The sequence below is a fragment of the Dermochelys coriacea genome, chromosome 2 (assembly GCF_009764565.3).
Source record: "Dermochelys coriacea isolate rDerCor1 chromosome 2, rDerCor1.pri.v4, whole genome shotgun sequence".
In the NCBI taxonomy this organism is placed as follows: Eukaryota; Metazoa; Chordata; order Testudines; family Dermochelyidae; genus Dermochelys; species Dermochelys coriacea.
In genome coordinates, this window is record NC_050069.1 from 112,258,374 (window position 1) to 112,275,400 (window position 17,027).

The 17,027-nt window shown below is 42.6% G+C and overlaps 1 long non-coding RNA gene across 1 annotated transcript; it reads right to left on the reverse strand.

Annotated features, from left to right (window-relative positions):
- Window positions 1-5,469: 5,469 nt before the first annotated feature.
- LOC122458761 lies at window positions 5,470-15,807 on the reverse strand. The gene is made up of 3 exons (XR_006278997.1): window positions 15,698-15,807; window positions 12,075-12,364; window positions 5,470-5,661 (listed from the first exon to the last, which is right to left on the reverse strand). It is a non-coding gene; the product is annotated as an uncharacterized LOC122458761 (long non-coding RNA).
- Window positions 15,808-17,027: the final 1,220 nt, after the last annotated feature.

The following is a 17,027-nucleotide window of genomic DNA, read 5'->3' on the forward strand; positions in this document are numbered from 1 at the left end:
AAAGGTTAATGAAATTAGCATCACAACACTTCTCTGAGGTAGAAAATATTACATCTGCATTAAACTTGGGGAAACTGAGGGAAAGAGAATTTAAGTGACTTGCTCAAGATTATATGGGATTTCTGGAGAAAAAATTATTAATATTTGAACAATATCTCCTGCATTAGGGATCTCTATTTTGAATCCAGGTCAGTGAGGGCCAGTCTGCTAGTGTGTGCTTTCTCTCTCCTCCCTGTCCCTCAATCCTTCCCCCAACCCTTCAGTTTTGGCTCTCAATTAGTCCTAAGAGATACCTGGGATTGAGAGAGTTGCTGAGAAACAAATCACTGAATGTCCTTTAGCACTGTGGGGGAGAGGGCATGAGTATTGTGGCAGAGTCAAAGGAACAGCTTGAAAGCAGCTGGAGAGCTTTGCAAAAAACACAGAGAGCAGCTGCATAAAGAATGCTATGCACAATATTAATTATACCCATGTTAAAATATTAAACATTACTCATGTAAAGAGTACAGTGTGGGGACAGCCAGTGATACTATTTCACACTCCCCAAGGTACCTCCACTAGGATGGGGTTTCACCTAAGATTCCAGGGCTGTCAAGTTGTGACAATTTGAATAAATTGAGATTTGAAATGTGTCATTGAAACACACAGGGTAAAATCCTTCATCACAAGCAACAGAGACCTTAAAAGCTCCTTTAGAAAATGAATAATAAAGTTAAGGGAGTGTCCCTAAAAGGAATGAAACTTGGGAGGGCTCAGATTCCCTGGGAAATTCATTTTCCCCACCTCTTCCCAGTGAGATGCCTCAGCCATCTCCTCACTTTCTGCACTCTTAATAATCTTGCTCGAGCAGGTAACCAATCTCTGCTTGATTTACAGGGCCCTTTCTATTCTCTGAACTGTCTATAATTTTTAAAATAGAGTTGAAGTTGAGATTGCAGTAAAATCAGACTCATTTCGCATATTTCAATGAAAAAGTGAAAATAAGACAGTAAAGATAGCAAGGGTCTAATTTGCTACATGGTTCCACACATACACTCTGAAATTCTTACATGCCAAATTTCTGCACAGAAAACAGATTTTTTTAGGTCTTAAAAACAATTGTTCACATATCAAACTAGAACATCCAATACCCATTTTGCTTTGTAGATTGTTTATAGATTTCCCCCTAAACTACACCAGTTATCATTAGAAACAGTATGAGCTGTAGCTCACGAAAGCTTATGCTCTAATAAATGTGTTAGTCTCTAAGGTGCCACAAGTACTCCTTTTCTTTTTGCGAATACAGACTAACACGGCTGCTACTCTGAAACAGTACATATCATGTATCTTTTTGGTGCAAGGTGCCCCTGGCATTGCTTCAGGGTGTACTGGTCAATATCTCCTATGTAGTCTAAGGCCATGTCCACACTACGAAAGTACTCCGATGTTACAGATTTTTGGGAACAGATTGTATAAAGTCGACATGCGTCCACACTAAGCACATTAATTCGGCGATGTGCGTCCACAGTACCGTGGCAAGCATCAACATTCCGAGTGGTGCACTGTGTGTAGCTATCTCACAATTCCCGCAGTCCCCGCTGCCCATTGGAATTCTGGGTTGAGCTCCCAATGCCTGATGGGGCCAAATATTTGTCGCGGATGGTTACAGGTAAATGTCATCAGTCAACCCTCCCTCCCTCCATGAAAGCAACAGCAGACAATCCTTTCCCATCCTTTTCCCTGGATTGCCAGAGCAGACACCGTAGCACAGCACACATGGAGCCCGTTCAGCTCACCGCAGCAGTTACGACCATTGTAAACACCTCGCGCATTATCGTGCAGTTTATGCAGAACCAGCACTTGAAAAACCAGGCGAGGAGGTGATGGCAGTGCGGTGATGAGGACATGAACACAGATTTCTCTAAAACCGCGGTCCCTAGCAATTTGGAGATAATGGTGTTACTGGGGCAGGCTCATGCTGTGGAATGCCGATTCTGGGCCTGGGAAGCAAGCACAGAGTTCTGGGACCGCATGTTTGGGATGACTCCCAGTGGCTCCAAAACTTTCGCATGTGTAAGGGCACTTTCATGGAACTTTGTCACTTGTTTCTCCTGCCCTGAAGCGCAAGAATACCAAGATGAGAGCAGCCCTCACAGTTTACAAGCAAGTGGCAATAGCCCTGTTGAAGCTTACAACGCCAGACAGCTACCGGTCAGTCGGTAATCAAGTTGGAGTAGGCAAATCTACTGTGGGGGCTGCTGTGATGCAAGTAGCCAATGTAATCATTGAGCTGCTGCTATCAAAGGTAGTGACTCTAGGAAATGTGCAGGTCACAGTAGATGGCTTTGCTGCAATGGGATTCCCTAACTGTGGTGAGCTTATCGACGGAACGCATATCCCTATCTTGGGACTGGACCACCAGGGCAGGCAGTACATAAACCACAAGGGGTACTTTTCAATGGTGCTGCAAGCACTGGTGGATCACAAGGGACGTTTCACCAACATCAACGTGGGATGGCCGGGAAAGGTTCATGACACTTGCGTCTTCAGGAACTCTGGTCTGTTTAAAAGGCTGCAGGAAGGGATTTACTTCCCAGATCAGAAAATAACTGTTGGGGATGTTGAAATGCCTATAGTTATCCTTGGGGACCCAGCCTATCCCTTAATGCCATGGCTCATGAAGCCATACACAGGCAGCCTGGACAGTAGTAAGGAGATGTTCAACTATAAGCTGAGCAAGTGCAGAATGGTGGTAGAGCGTGCATTTGGATGTTTAAGGGGTCGCTGTTGCAATTTATTGACTCGCTCAGACCTCAGCAAAACCAATATTCCCATTGTTATTGCTGCTTGCCTTGTGCCCCACAATCTCTGTGAGAGTAGGGGGGAGACGTTTATGGTGGGGTGGGAGGTTGAGGCAAATTGCCTGGCCACTGAATCCACGCAGCCAGATACCAGGGTGGTTAGAAGAGCATAGCAGGAAGCACTGAGCATCAGAGAAGCTTGGAAAACCAGATTCATGACTGGCCAGGGTACTGTGTGACACTTCTGTTTGTTTCTCCTTGATGAAAACCTGCCTCCTTGGTTGACTCTAAATTCCCTGTAAGCCACTCGCCCTCCCGCCTTCGATCACAGCTTGCTTGCAAAGAAAATATAGTCACTATCGTTTAAAAACCATGTATTCTTTATTAATTGATTATAAAAATAGAGAGATAACTTACAAGGTAGCCTGGGTGGGGTGTGGGAGGAGGGTAGAGGGAAGGAAAAGGCCACTTTAAAACTTGTTGAATGCCAGCCTTCTGTTGCTTGGGCTGTCCACTGGGGTGGAGTGGTTGGGTGCCCGGAGCCTCCCCTCCTACATTCTTGGGCTTCTGGGTGAGGAGGCTATGGAACTTGGGGAGGAGGGAGGGCGGTTAAACAGGGGCTGCAGCAGCAGTCTGTGATCCTGCTGCCGTTCATGAACCTCCACCAGACGCCGGAGCATGTCCGTTTGATCCCACAGTAGCCCCAGCGTTGCCTCATGCCTCCTCTGATCTTCCTGCTGCCACCTCTCCTCACATTCATCGGCCACTTTCCTGTACTCTGCTATTGTGTCCCTCCACACATTCTGCTGAGCTCTGTCAGTTCCAGACGACCGCATGAGCTCAGAGAACATTTCATCGCACGTGCGTTTTTTTCGCCGCCTTACCTGAGATAGCCTTTGGGACGGAGAAGGGAGACTTGAAACATTTGAAGCTGCTGGAGGAAAAAAGGAAGTGAAGTATTTTAAAAGATACATTTTACAGAACAATGGCTATAGTCTTTCACGGTGAACAACACTATTCACATTACATAGCACATGTGATTTTGGTACAAGGTTTCATTTTCGATTTTATATTGAGTGCCTGCGGCTTTGGGGTTAGAGATCACACACGCAGTGCCAGGCAACAGAATTCGGCTTGCAGGCGGCCATGGTAAGCCATAGTCTTTCAGCTTCTGCAACCTTCATAACAGCAGCACCCTCCTCTCCCATACCAAGCAAAGCACGTTGAGTTGGCCATTTAGTGCTGTGGTTTTCCTTTAACATGCAGCGGCAGTAACCAAACTAACACCCCCACCACCACCACCACCATCCAATTCTCTGGGATGATTGCTTTACCCCTCACCACACCATGTGGCTGGTATCAGGGAAGATCCCTGCCAGCCAAATGCGAACAGCTCAGTGCCAATGCCCCTACCCCCTGCACCGCACGGCTAACTGTGGGGAAGATTTCTTTTCAGCCACAGGCAAACAGCCCAGTAGGAACGGCCACCTCTGAATGTCCCCTTAATTAAATTCCCCTATTTCAATCATGTTACCAAGAACGATATCACTCTCCTGAGGATAACACAGAGAGATAAAGAACGGATGTTGCTTGAATGCAAGCAAACACCGGGACCATACGCTGCCAGGCTTTGTCATGCAATGATACCAGATTACTTGCTACTAGCATGGCATCATAAAGTGTCCTACCATGGAGGACTGAATAAGGCTGCTCTCCCCAGAAACCTTCTGCAAAGGCTTTTAGAGTACCTCCAGGAGAGCTTCATGGAGATGTCCCTGGAGGATTTCCTCTCCATCTCCAGACACATTAACAGACTTTTCCAGTAGCTGTACTGGACACAAATGCATCCCAAGTCCTCAGGGCTACTTAATCATTAAAAAATGCTTGCTTTTATAACATGTATTTTATTTTAAAAGGAACACTCACCAGAGGTCCCTTCTCTGGCTTCGTTGGGTTGGGGGGGTATTTCAGTCAGGGTGATAAAAAGATCTTGGCTGTTGGGGAGAACGGTGTGCTGTGTGCTCTCCTCAAGCTCATCCTCCTCCTCCTCCTCATCTTCCCATCCACAAAATCACAAAAGAAGAGTACCCCATCATTGGAGTCCATAGACAGGGGTGGGGTAGTGGTGGCGGAATTGCATGCAGCTCAGCGTAGAAGCGGCATGTCTGGGGCTCTGTTCCAAAGCGTCCGTTTGATTCTTTAGTTTTCTGGTACGCTTGTCTGAGCTCCTTAAGTTTCATGTGACACTGTGTTGCATCCCTGCTATAGCCTCTGTCCCTCATGGCCTCGGAGATTTTTTGAAATGTTTTGGCATTTCGGTTTTTGGAACATAGTTTTGATAGCACGGATTCGTCTCCCCATACAGCGATCAGATCCAGTACTTCCCATTCGGTCCATGCTGGAGCTCTTTTTCGATTCTGGGACTGCATGGTCACCTGTGCTGATGAGCTCGCCTGGCCAAACGGGAAATGAGGTTCAAAAGTTCCCGGGGCTTTTCCTGTACACCTGGCCAGTGTATCCGAGTTGAGAGTGCTGTCCAGAGCGGTCACAATGGTGCACAATGGGATAGCTCCCGGAGGCCAATACCTTCAAATTGCATCCACACTAACACTAATTCAAAATGGCAATGTCGATTTCAGCGCTAATCCCCTTGTTGGAGAGGATTACAGAAATCGGTTTTAAGAGCCCTTTATGTCGAAAAAAATGGCTTCATTGTGTGGACGGGTGCAGGGTTAATTCGATTTAACGCTGCTAAATCCGACAAACTCATACTGTAGACCAGGCCTTAGAGCTGGGGATTGGGTCCTATTTGGGCTTTGTCATTGGTCTTCTGTAAGACTTTGGCCAGTTACTTAACCTTTCCATGCCTTGGTTTATTCATCTATAAAACAGATATTTATAAATAGAGAAGAGATTAAGCTTCATTGTTTGTATCTAGGATTTAAAACATATTAAAGTGTTAGGAGGCTGGATCTGGGCATTTGATTCGGCTCATTATAGAACTAGGGTACTTCTATGAAAGTCTGAACCCAATCTGTGTTCAGATTTCAAACACCCACCAATTTTTGTAGATATTCAAATTCGGTATTTTCATTGTAGCCTGTCTCTATTTATAATTAATAATATATAAATACCTTACAAGGGCAATCTGATGATTTTAATGAATTGTTTGTAATATGCTTAGAGATCCTTAGTTGAAAGAAGTGAAAAGTGGTGTTGTTTGAATATATTCTCATATAATTCAGTGCAACTCATATCAGACCAGGGAGGTAAGGACTGGAAGCTGGCTATTTTAAGTGATTGATTTCACAGTACAAACATCAATACAGCAAGTGCACAGGGAGCATGGGCATTCACAGTTGTAACTAAGTTCAGCTAGTGCAAAATAAAAAGCATGAGTTGCCATGCATTAAGAAAAGCCATATATTTGTTATACAGATCAACATAATGCACCCAAAAAAGCCATCACGGAGGGGAAAAAACCCACTGGGTCCTGTTTCTCTTCTGCCTTGCCCTACATTTAGTCATTTACCCATGTCTGAAATGGCCACAGAACGCTGCCATTCTGATCTGGTGGCATTTTACATTCACTTGGCAAAAGTACAGGTGACTAGAATGATGTGAGGTCATGGAGAACCCAGCTTTAGATAAATATAAGCCTGTGCAATCAAAAAATGCACTCATACTTGCCTGTCAGTCATCAGCACTTAGCAAGGACTCCAAAATTCACATGTGCTGCCCAATTTCCATGCAGACTCTCTAGCATACCTTTAATGTCAGTACTGCTTTAACTACCATACACCAACTAGATACATGACTCTCGGCAGCTCTATAAGCTAATAGATCATAAAAGCACAACATGGCTTTTAGCATGTGCATCAGGAAGACTTTCACAACAGCACACTTACAGCTACTAGCTATTCTCCCTGTCACCATTCTCTCTTTTTTTTTAAGCCACTGTTGTTGCCTTATGGTCATTATTTTTGCTGCCAGAAGAGCCCTTTGCATATTAGCAGCCATTAATCCCATTGCATCAGCTGGTTTAATTGGGCTAGGCTGCTCTGATTCCAAACCTCTGTTTCTTTTTCCCTCCCCCCGATGTTTAAGGGATGTACCAAATCTATAGTGTTTCTACATTTGAATGGAGCACATAAAAGCTACTTGATCAGGTTTGATTAATTGGGGACACTCATGATTTAGAGGTAAGGAAAAGGCCTAATCAGGGATATAGAAGGGAGCAGGGGGAAGAGGGCCCTTTTTTTATGAAAATGTGGACCTCCCCACAATAATTCCCCTTCAGCTGCTGCCTCACAGATGGACCTTTTAATTGAATTTTCTTACAGGCCTGAGGGAGGGAGTTCATTTCAGGTCAGGTGAGGCAAATGAAGTGAATCTAATGGCTGTCATTTCTTTTCACTGGAAGCACAGAAAAGTGTGGTTTTGTTTTTTTCTTTTTCAGCTTTGCTAAAAAGTTTCAATTAAAAACTGAAACACACAGGGCAGTTTCCAAGGGTTTGTTGTCTTCATTTCACCACAAGTGGCAGTGATGGCAACAGAGGGAGAGATTTGAATCAGTTTGTATCCTGTTTTGTTGTTGCTCCCGTAGTAGGAAGAGTGCAGCGTGTGTATGTTCACAAACACCATGTGCAATTATACTGCTACTTTATGTAAGTGGATGTAGGTGGAGCAGGGGCCCAGGAAACTTTTTCTTATAAGTCTACAAACCTGTGCATCTTGGATTACTGAGTTGTGTAATCTAGTAGTAATCTAGTTGTTATTTTTACAGCCTGATAAGTATGCATGGCATTTTACAGGCACAGATACAAGTCCTTGTCCTAAGAAGCGTACAAGCTAAGGTCTACATCTAAACTTGGAAAACAGAAAGGGACCTAGGGTGGCCCAACACCATATACCAGGGTTTTAAATATGATTTGCCCTGTCTAGACTAGAAACAAAGTCAGATTTAAAATGTGTCTGTTAGGCCCAGGTCTACACTATGAACAATTTGCTGGTATAGTTATGCCAGTATAGCTAGACCAACAAATGGTCTGGATATAGACAGAGCTCATAGTGCTATGGTAATAAAAGCTATTGGCAAAGAAGTGCTTTTGCCAGCATAATTTATACTGATCCCCTGAGCTGAACTAGCAACCTCACTTTTATGCGTCTACACTATGGCTTTTGCCAGCATAAAAATGTCAAAAATACCACATCAACCACAGTTATTCTATGCCAGCAAAAGTTTCTAGTGTATACCTGGCCTTAAAAACATGTTAATTAACATACTTTATGACACAGTCTATTTTTTTAATCTAAACATGGCCTCAGTTAGATGTAACACAACATGGAGGAACAAACAAGAGAGAGAGATAAGGGCAACAACAGTAAGAGATTGTGAATTAATCTTTAAAGGCTTGATCCTGTTGCCACTGAAGTCAACAAGAGCTTTGTCATTTACTTCAATGGAAGCAGGATGGTGTCATGACCTGTGGGTTTTGAACCCAGATCCTTGGGGTCATCATATTCCAACAATACACCCAATGGCTTAGTGTAGACTCCTTGAAGCTCAGCTCAGATAGGAGGTTCCAGGCATGGGCCCCACTTGGTGGAACACCAGAGCTACTGATCAGCAACCTCCTCCTGCTTAAGCCAGAAGGAGGAACATGAAGTTGTTTGTACAACTGGATTCTACCCTGGTTTGAGCTATTCACCAAGTGCTACCTCCTTTTGTTTCCTGATCCCAAAATTTCAGGTTTCCTGACTCAGCCAGTTTCCTCGTATCTGACTCTTAGCTCCTGAGCTTCTGGTTCTGAATCCCAGCTGGACTGGGGACCCAGCCCCCTGCATCCCAGCCCTGACAGATAAAGCCCCAGATACATTTGGCTTTGTGTACATGGTTTATAGATCTTGTTATTTTTCACACTTTGTCATTCATAATGGCAATCTGAGGTGGTAACTACCATTAACTTGCAGGACTGGAGATCAATAATGATAACCTAGTGAAAAGAAATGAATTTGGAGGAGGTATTTGAAGGAGAGTGAGGTTGCATGATACACAGCAGAGAAGATGTTATGGGCACAGTGTGAGAAAAGGAGACCATAGTGCATGCAGCTGTGTTGCTGTATGATTGTTGCTCTGTACGGTGCCTCTCCTCTAAATTTAAGGTCTTGCAGAGACTAGCTGCCATTTTTTTCAGATGAAGAGGAGACAGACACTGCGCTCTCATGGAGATTTTGCTGCTTTTATCCTGTTTGGTGTCTCTCAATGTAAAACAAGCCAGTCAGACTGAAAGTGCCCATTGCTCTTGTGTATGAAAAAACAGAGACTAGGGGAGTGTCAAGACAAACTGGGTCAGCAGGTTATAAAGTGTATTGTGTACATTCTAGTGCTGGTGTCTCACACAATATCTGAAAAGCGTATTGTTTAAAACTTTACAAAAACAACGGCTTACACTGTGAGGGAGAAAGGAGAGGGAAGTTTACTCCTGAACGTTTCTGCAAATTTGATTTGTGTGGTTGGTGCAGCTTGTTCACAGCAGTAGATTCTGGAATGAAGCATAACAGGTGAGGGAGATCCAGCATGGGTTAGAAAGGACAGATAGCGAACATCCATATCCTGTGAGCATTTGGGCTGAGATAACCACACATTAAAGCTACATTGCTCAAGGTAGATACACCACCTTCCATCCTTCTCCTCATACATTTATTAAGGACCATTTCAAGTTTTCTAGCTTCTTTTAGGGACATGCACTTGGTATTTGGCAGTTTCATTGGTCCATCCAGCACCACTCCCTTCAAGTGCTTGGTTATTTTTAAGCCCTGTTCATACATCAAACCCAGCACCAAAACACTTTTATCAAAATGCTTCTGTGATAGAGTTTGGGGATAGCACCTGACAGAATCATACAAGCCTTATTTCTATTAACTTTAAACATCCCTATTTCAGGGCCCCAAATGGAAACAAGCAAAGATAGCAAAGCCACTGGCATCCTGCTGTGAGCTGAGAGAAGAGGGCCATGGGTGGGGGGGTGTCATGTCACACCAGAGTGTGAGGGGGGAGGGGAGCACAGATTTAGGGTCAGATGCTGTCTTTGGGAAGAAGAGAGATAAAAGTGCACAAGCTGAGAATTTCAGTTGAATTCTGTGCTATAAGCACAGCAGAGTTTAGGCCAGATCCTAGCCTTTCAAAAGTACATTGTGGGGTGTGTGGATCTGGCTCTGGGAGTAGATTTGTAGAGCCACACTTTGAAACAGGCAGCCAATGTTCAACTTTAAAGCCTTCTATCTGGGGCTAGCTTTAAGTGTTTCTTTTGTTCGTATGAGATGCCTCATTCTGATTTCAAAACATACAATGGGCTCCCTAGTAATTTCCTTGTCTGCAGGTATGCTGACTGTGGCCCAAAGTGGGACTGCTCTTGTATAAAACATAAATACATTCAACCTGAAAGACACAGATTTGAATGGATAACCAGAAAGATTTTCACCACAAGATTGTTTGTGTTGAAAAGCCTTCAGGAAATATCTCTCATACTACAGTGCAGGTTGTATATACAGTGTTCTGCAATAAGCACCAAGCAGTCTAGTACCTCTGCAACATTAATAGCAATATATTTTTAGGATGTTTTAACTACACCAAATTTGCTACGCCAACTCGTATATTCATTTCTACAATATTTATTTAATTGTTTTAACTGCACAATTCACCAATGCTCTATGAGCTTATTCAGTCTAAAGGATAAAAACATGATTCAAATGCATCACCCTTGTCAAACACATTTTTCCCCAACGCCCACTTTGTCGTTAAACATCTATACAACACCATACATTTAGTAGGCAGGATTGAGTTTTTATAGACACATTTCCATTGCTTAATGACAGGTTTCAGAGTAGCAGCTGTGTTAGTCTGTATTCGTAAAAAGAAAAGGAGTACTTGTGGCACCTTAGAGACTAACAAATTTATTAGAGCATCCGATGCATCCGATGAAGTGAGCTGTAGCTCACGAAAGCTTATGCTCTAATAAATTTGTTAGTCTCTAAGGTGCCACAAGTACTCCTTTTCTTATTCCCATTGCTAACATCCATAGCTTGATCCTAATACTTATGCATGCAAATAACATTACTCAAGTGAATAATAGTCGAGTCAGCCACTCAAAGACTTTAGTAGTCAATGGGACTGATCACATGAGTAAAGTTAGATAGGAAAGCATTTTCAGGATCTGGCCCTACATACATAAATTAAAGCACATTATGGGATACACACACTTCCGAGAATAATATACCCATTTTGTTCATTCAAGAAGTTTTAAAAGCTTATACCAAATTTACTGTCATAGTCAATCTTCCTTGTAGTAATTTTGTTTATAGATATAAGGAATTGTAGGAAACATTTTAAGGGTGACAATCACGGTCCAGACACCCCAAGACAACAGGGGGTCTGAACTCCAAACAATAATCAATTGAATCAACTGGTTGCATGCAAAGTTATTGTGTATTAATATGTCAAGTAAGGTCTCTTATGAAAGCTTGTAAAGTTCTGAACTTGATGGTCACTAGGAGATACATATACAGGTGATGGTTATGCATGTACGCATGTATAAAAAATTGTAATTGTACCTGCGGTGCACCTACAGCATCAAACTCACAAGTGTGGTAAAGCAATCAGGCAGGGAGGGGGAACATCCCAAGCTAGTTGTTTATAGAAAATCAATTTCAAGTGCTCATCCATGGTCCAGCCATGAGACAATGATAGACCATTAAAGTTAATGGGAAAACATTGAAAACTTGAAACTGAAAAGAAAACCCTAGCCTTAGAAAACTAGGAAAAGAGGGAATTCTCCCTACACTGATTAACTGAGGCCATGTCTACACTAGTGAGCTTACAGCAGCATAGCTGTACCAATGCAGCTGAACCACTGTAAGATCGCTCGTGTAGCTGCTTTATGCGGACGAGAGAGAGTTCTCCCATTGACATAATTAAACCACCCCCAACGTATGGTGGTCGCTATGTCAGTGGGAGAGTGTTAGGGAAGGGCTGTTAGTGTCACCCTGCAAGGAGTAGGAGGCTGGTTGTAGCCAGGATGAGACATTTTGACTGGCTACTGGTGTCAGAGCTGTGACATAGCATTAAGGTACCCAAGGATGCTGGGGTGGTGGTAACAGAACTCCTTACTGGTCTGAGTGATCTCAAAACATCATATTAATATTCACAAAATCACCGAAAATAAGATTCAAAATGTATTAATAAAGTAGAAAACAGGAATCTACAAGACTGAAATTTCAGAAGAAAAGAATCACCTGATGCAAAAGATTCAGAGTTCTGGGTAGAGAAAAATGGGTACCAGTTTCTCTTTACATAACAAGAATAATAACAGAGCAGGATTCTAGGTCATCCATGAAAATACTGTATTTATATCTCATTGTAATCCATTCACTGGTTTATGGATCTGAAGTCTCCCAGGGAGCATCACAAAGCCACATAATGTTGCTGAGTGCTGGATTTTGCATTAGGATACTTGATGAAGCTGACAGATGTATAAAATCACATGCAGCCAGATGACTCCCAAGAGATTATACATCTGTGGATGCTAAAGAGAGAAAGTTATTCCACAGCTCAGGTAAGACGAGTTCAGTTATTAGTTTACATTGAAAGTTTGTCTTCCATAATCTCTACCTATTTCTGGTGGTATAAATACTACTTAATAGTGTTCTGCTGACTACACATGCTTTTGGGCAAACACATCCCCTTTTGGAACCACTTCAAGTGCAAAAGTGATGAGACATAGATCCGAAAGGCCACCCTGTTTGACAGATAGGAGCCAACGCTTATTTGGGAAATCCTGCAAAACTCAGTCATGTCTCTTCACTACTTACAGTTAATGAAATAACCTAAAATTAAGTAATATTTTTAAATGGCATAGCATGTTTAATTACACCTTGATATTCACACCAGTATCTCCATGCATCTATGTACTTTTTGGGGTTTCCTTGAAAACTCTTTATAGTTAATACTTTGTTAGCTGATCATCTATCTTGGGTATTTATATGGCCCCATTACTGTAGTATCTGAGCATCTTGCAACCTTTAGTATACCTCAATAACCCTGTGAGATAGAGAAGTGCCATTATCCCCATTTTCAGGTGGGGAACTGAGATATGGAGAGACAAAGTGACCTGCCCAGGGTCATACAGCAAGTCTGGTAGAGCAAGGAATTGAATTTGTCTCTTAAAAGTCCCAAGCTAGCACTCTAACCACTGGACCATCCTTCTTCTCTGTCTTCAAAACATAGATGTGAATCATTGCCTACATGCAATGGTCAATTGTATGTTGCATCATGTTCTGTACATCATCAGTGACATCCTATATAGTTGGGGGGGGAGCTGGCAGTTCAATAGCACTAAGTGCCAGTATTATATGTTAAATTACATGGTATGCTATTGAGCACGACAAAATAGAAAGACAGACACTAACCGTGTCATGAAGATCTTACAATCTAAACAGGCAGACAGTACAAATTAGACACAAAGTGCATTGCAAGAGATGGACAGAAGAGTGCACTGCTAGGGGGGAACAGCATAGCACTTTTCTTCAACTGACACTGCTCCTCATAAAGGCCCTGCACCTTGGCCTGCCCTTCTAAAGGCAGTTCCTGCTAGCGTTAAGATGGAGGAAGTCCCCTCTAGAGCCCGAGTCCTCTTTGTCTAAAGACCACTTCTGGCTAGAAGCATTCAGCTTAAGTGGGGGATTAAGGGAGGAAAGAACTAAGTGTGGGGGGGGGGAGGAAATGTCCTCAAAGTTTAATAGAACAATATCAAGATCACAAGGGGGCATTGCCAATATGATAATAGCAATCACATTAAGTAACTAGCCTCGTAGACAAGTACCTTCTGAGATTGTGGTGTAGAACCAGAAGGTTTTGAGTAATATAGCTCAGGAACTATTTATCCAAAGACAATACTTGACTGCTACTGCCCTAGGACATAGTCAAGATTGCACCCAAGTTCTGTAAAACCCAAAAAGACGTCTACATGGCATCTTAATAACAACCCATGCTCCACTTTAATTTGGAGTTATCTGCACCAAAAAAATGCTTGGTTGCTTCTGATTCAGTGAGTGCAGTTTGGTGCTGGAAATCATACCAGGAGAGTGTTTGGTTGCCCTGAATAATGGGGTTGAATTTGGAGATATAATATTCTCTTAAGCAGTGTTTGCTACTGAGGAACAGTACATTAAAGAGAAAAGGAAGCAGCATAGCATGACTGACAGGGAGATAACCCTCAGCCCTGATCACTGCATGTAAGAAAAAGGTTATTTGGTGTCAGTGTAGCTTATTACATTTTCCCCTCATAGTGAAACCACATACTCCCTAGTAACAGTCAAACATAGGGAGTGCAAAAGCCAGCAATAACACTGTATAATCACTTAGTGAGGTGTCTCTTACAACCTAAAGAAAGCAGAAGCCAAAGCACAAATTTATCTGTGACTTAAACCCACCATCACATTTGCCTTCACCAATTAAGAAATAATCTACAAGTGGCATAGCCATGTGTAAATTAGTCATCTTCTTCCCTGTGCGGTAGTCACATCAGACCTAGACCATCAAATTCTATGTAAAATGAAGGGTGACATGAGGGTAAGGCACCAGACTATGAGTCCAAAGAGTACAACTCCTGACCCTGCCACAGATTTCCTCTGTGGCCTTGGACAAGTCATATAATCATGATATGGCTGGGTCCCCCATCTGTAAAATGGGGAGAGCACTTCATTCCTCTTCCACTGCTTTTCCTATCTAGTCTATTAGTTTTGTAAGCAATCTGGGGCAGGGGCTTCCTTCTTCTTTGTGCCCAGCGCAATGGGGACCCACCCCCCGCTACCACAATAACTAATCTCATTTTTTCCACCTGTAAAATGGGAATAATAATGCTGAGTCCTTTGTAGAGGCTTTAGGTTCTACTGAGGGAAAGGAGCTGTTATTAATAAATAATCATATGCAAGAATTCATCATTGTGTACAGTACACACACGTCTGAAAGCCATCGACGGGAGCATAGCATTTTGTGATGAACACATTACAGTAGGACTTTGTAAAAAGGTTGCCCCAGTAAATGATTGACTAGAGTAGTAAAGAGATCAAGGAAGTTGTTCAGGTTGCATCACAGAACCTCGAATCTCTGAAGTTCATGGGAGTCTAAACACCCCCAGGTTTCTATACTTTCAAAATGATTTGTCATATGTTATCTAAAAGATGCAATTAGAGCAAAGTTGTTGGGTACTGATCTCCTATGGGCAAGTAATTCATTACTTTCCCACTCCTCCTCTTGTGGAAAAGTAATGAAATACTCCATTCACTCTGTATGTATTGACACTTGATTGGTCAACATAAACACAGTACTGTGCAGTAACAAACACTACTGGCTGTAATTTATTATACTGCCAGCAGCCTGAGCCTATCATGTTAAAAATTGCATTGCCTTTATTGTGCTACAACTGAATGGACTCAAATGAAAAATAAGACAAAACCAAATACAATCTGTCATGCTGAAGAGATCATGCCCGCAGCATGTTTTTGAGTCAAAAGTAAAACACCCTGTCTACTATGATAAGGTAAAGCATCCGATACAATTATTGGTATTTCTACCACCTATTTGTGTTCAGAACAGAAACAGCAAGCCTCTGTCTATAACTGGCTGTGCAGTCAAACTAGGAATGACTAGCTGGGTGGCTTGGTAGATAAAGCATTTAACTTTTCCCTTTGGTATTAAGATTCAAATCAGCTATCTTATCCCAAAGGTCCAAAGTGCAATGTGCTTCCAGTTCAGCGTCCAGTGATTTACATCACAAAACCAGCACAATCCCACTCCCAGAACTGAACTGATGTACTGTGCAGGATCAACTACCTGTCAGAGACAGAGAGGGCGTTACCTCCAGCTGACTTGATAAATCCTTTGGTGGGTGGTTACACAGCAGCTGCACCCGACACCTGTGGATTGAAGATAAAAGGTTTTCGCTTCCATAATTGCCAGGCAATTCTTACTGAGATGTTACTCCACAGCATGTTAATAAGATAAGTGCTCTTTTCAGAGTAGAACCACACTGTAAAATTGACTCTCTCTATTCTTAACTCATGATTTGTGGGAAGAAAAGGAGGGGCAAGAACAAGAGTTTGTTTGCATTTCCCAGCTTCTTTGTTTTATTTGTCCTCAAGCCTAACTATTTTAAAGTGAATTTAGTGCTCGTAAGGTGGTGGACTGGCAACCCTGGTCAGTCTGAAGTCATCTAGCCACATTACACTTATGTATGTCTACTACATATGGTCCTGAATCTACCATTTCATATAGGCCACCAAATAGCCCTCAGATGATAAATTCCAGTTATTACTTACAGACTGGTAGCTGGATGATGAAACATGGGGATGGGTGAGGGGTTTAAATGAGTTTGCTCAAATAGGTAGTAACTGGAAGTTTCAGAGTGGTAGCTGTGTTAGTCTGTATCAGCAAAAAGAACGAGGAGTACTTGTGGCACCTTAGAGACTAACGTGTCACAAGTACTCCTCGTTCTTTTAACTGGAAGTTGTTACTATTGGATGCCCGTTTAGTGACTTTTGTGAAGTGAGTTCAGTGATCTTATTATGTTTCCTGCTGGGGTCCACATCACAAAGCAGGCTACCACAGTTGGTAATCTGTATTTGCTGAGAGTCTTCCCAGAGTGGCAGCCAGGCAGAGGACTGAGTGGGCATAAAAAATGAACTATCTACTCATGCATGGAGATGGTGCTTCCATGAAAAGATTGAGGCACTGTCGTGGCACATTGTAGGGTACTTTTGTTCTGAGACTACCGATGCTGCAGCCACCACACAGACCAATAGAGGACTTCAGTCACCAAGGTGTCAGCCCAGAACCCTTCACAGTAATTAAACTCACTAATTAAACAATGGGACAAATCCTGCCATCCTCACTGGGGCAAAATTCACACTGAGAAGAACTGCCTGTCCTAGACTGGATTTAAACTGGCATCTTAGAGAAAGGCTTCACTTCCTGTTATTGATGTCCTGGGTCATGCAGTCTCCTCTGTTAAAACCTCGGTGCCAGTTTAAAAAGTTTTTAAATATTTAGCTATGGAAAAAAGTGAGAACACAGCTATAAAAACACAAGAAACCAAACTGGCCCCTTTTCAAATCCTTCCAGGATCTCGGGCAGGGATTTAGACTCAAGTACAATAAATGCTTAGTTATGCCTTAATTGAACCCTACAGA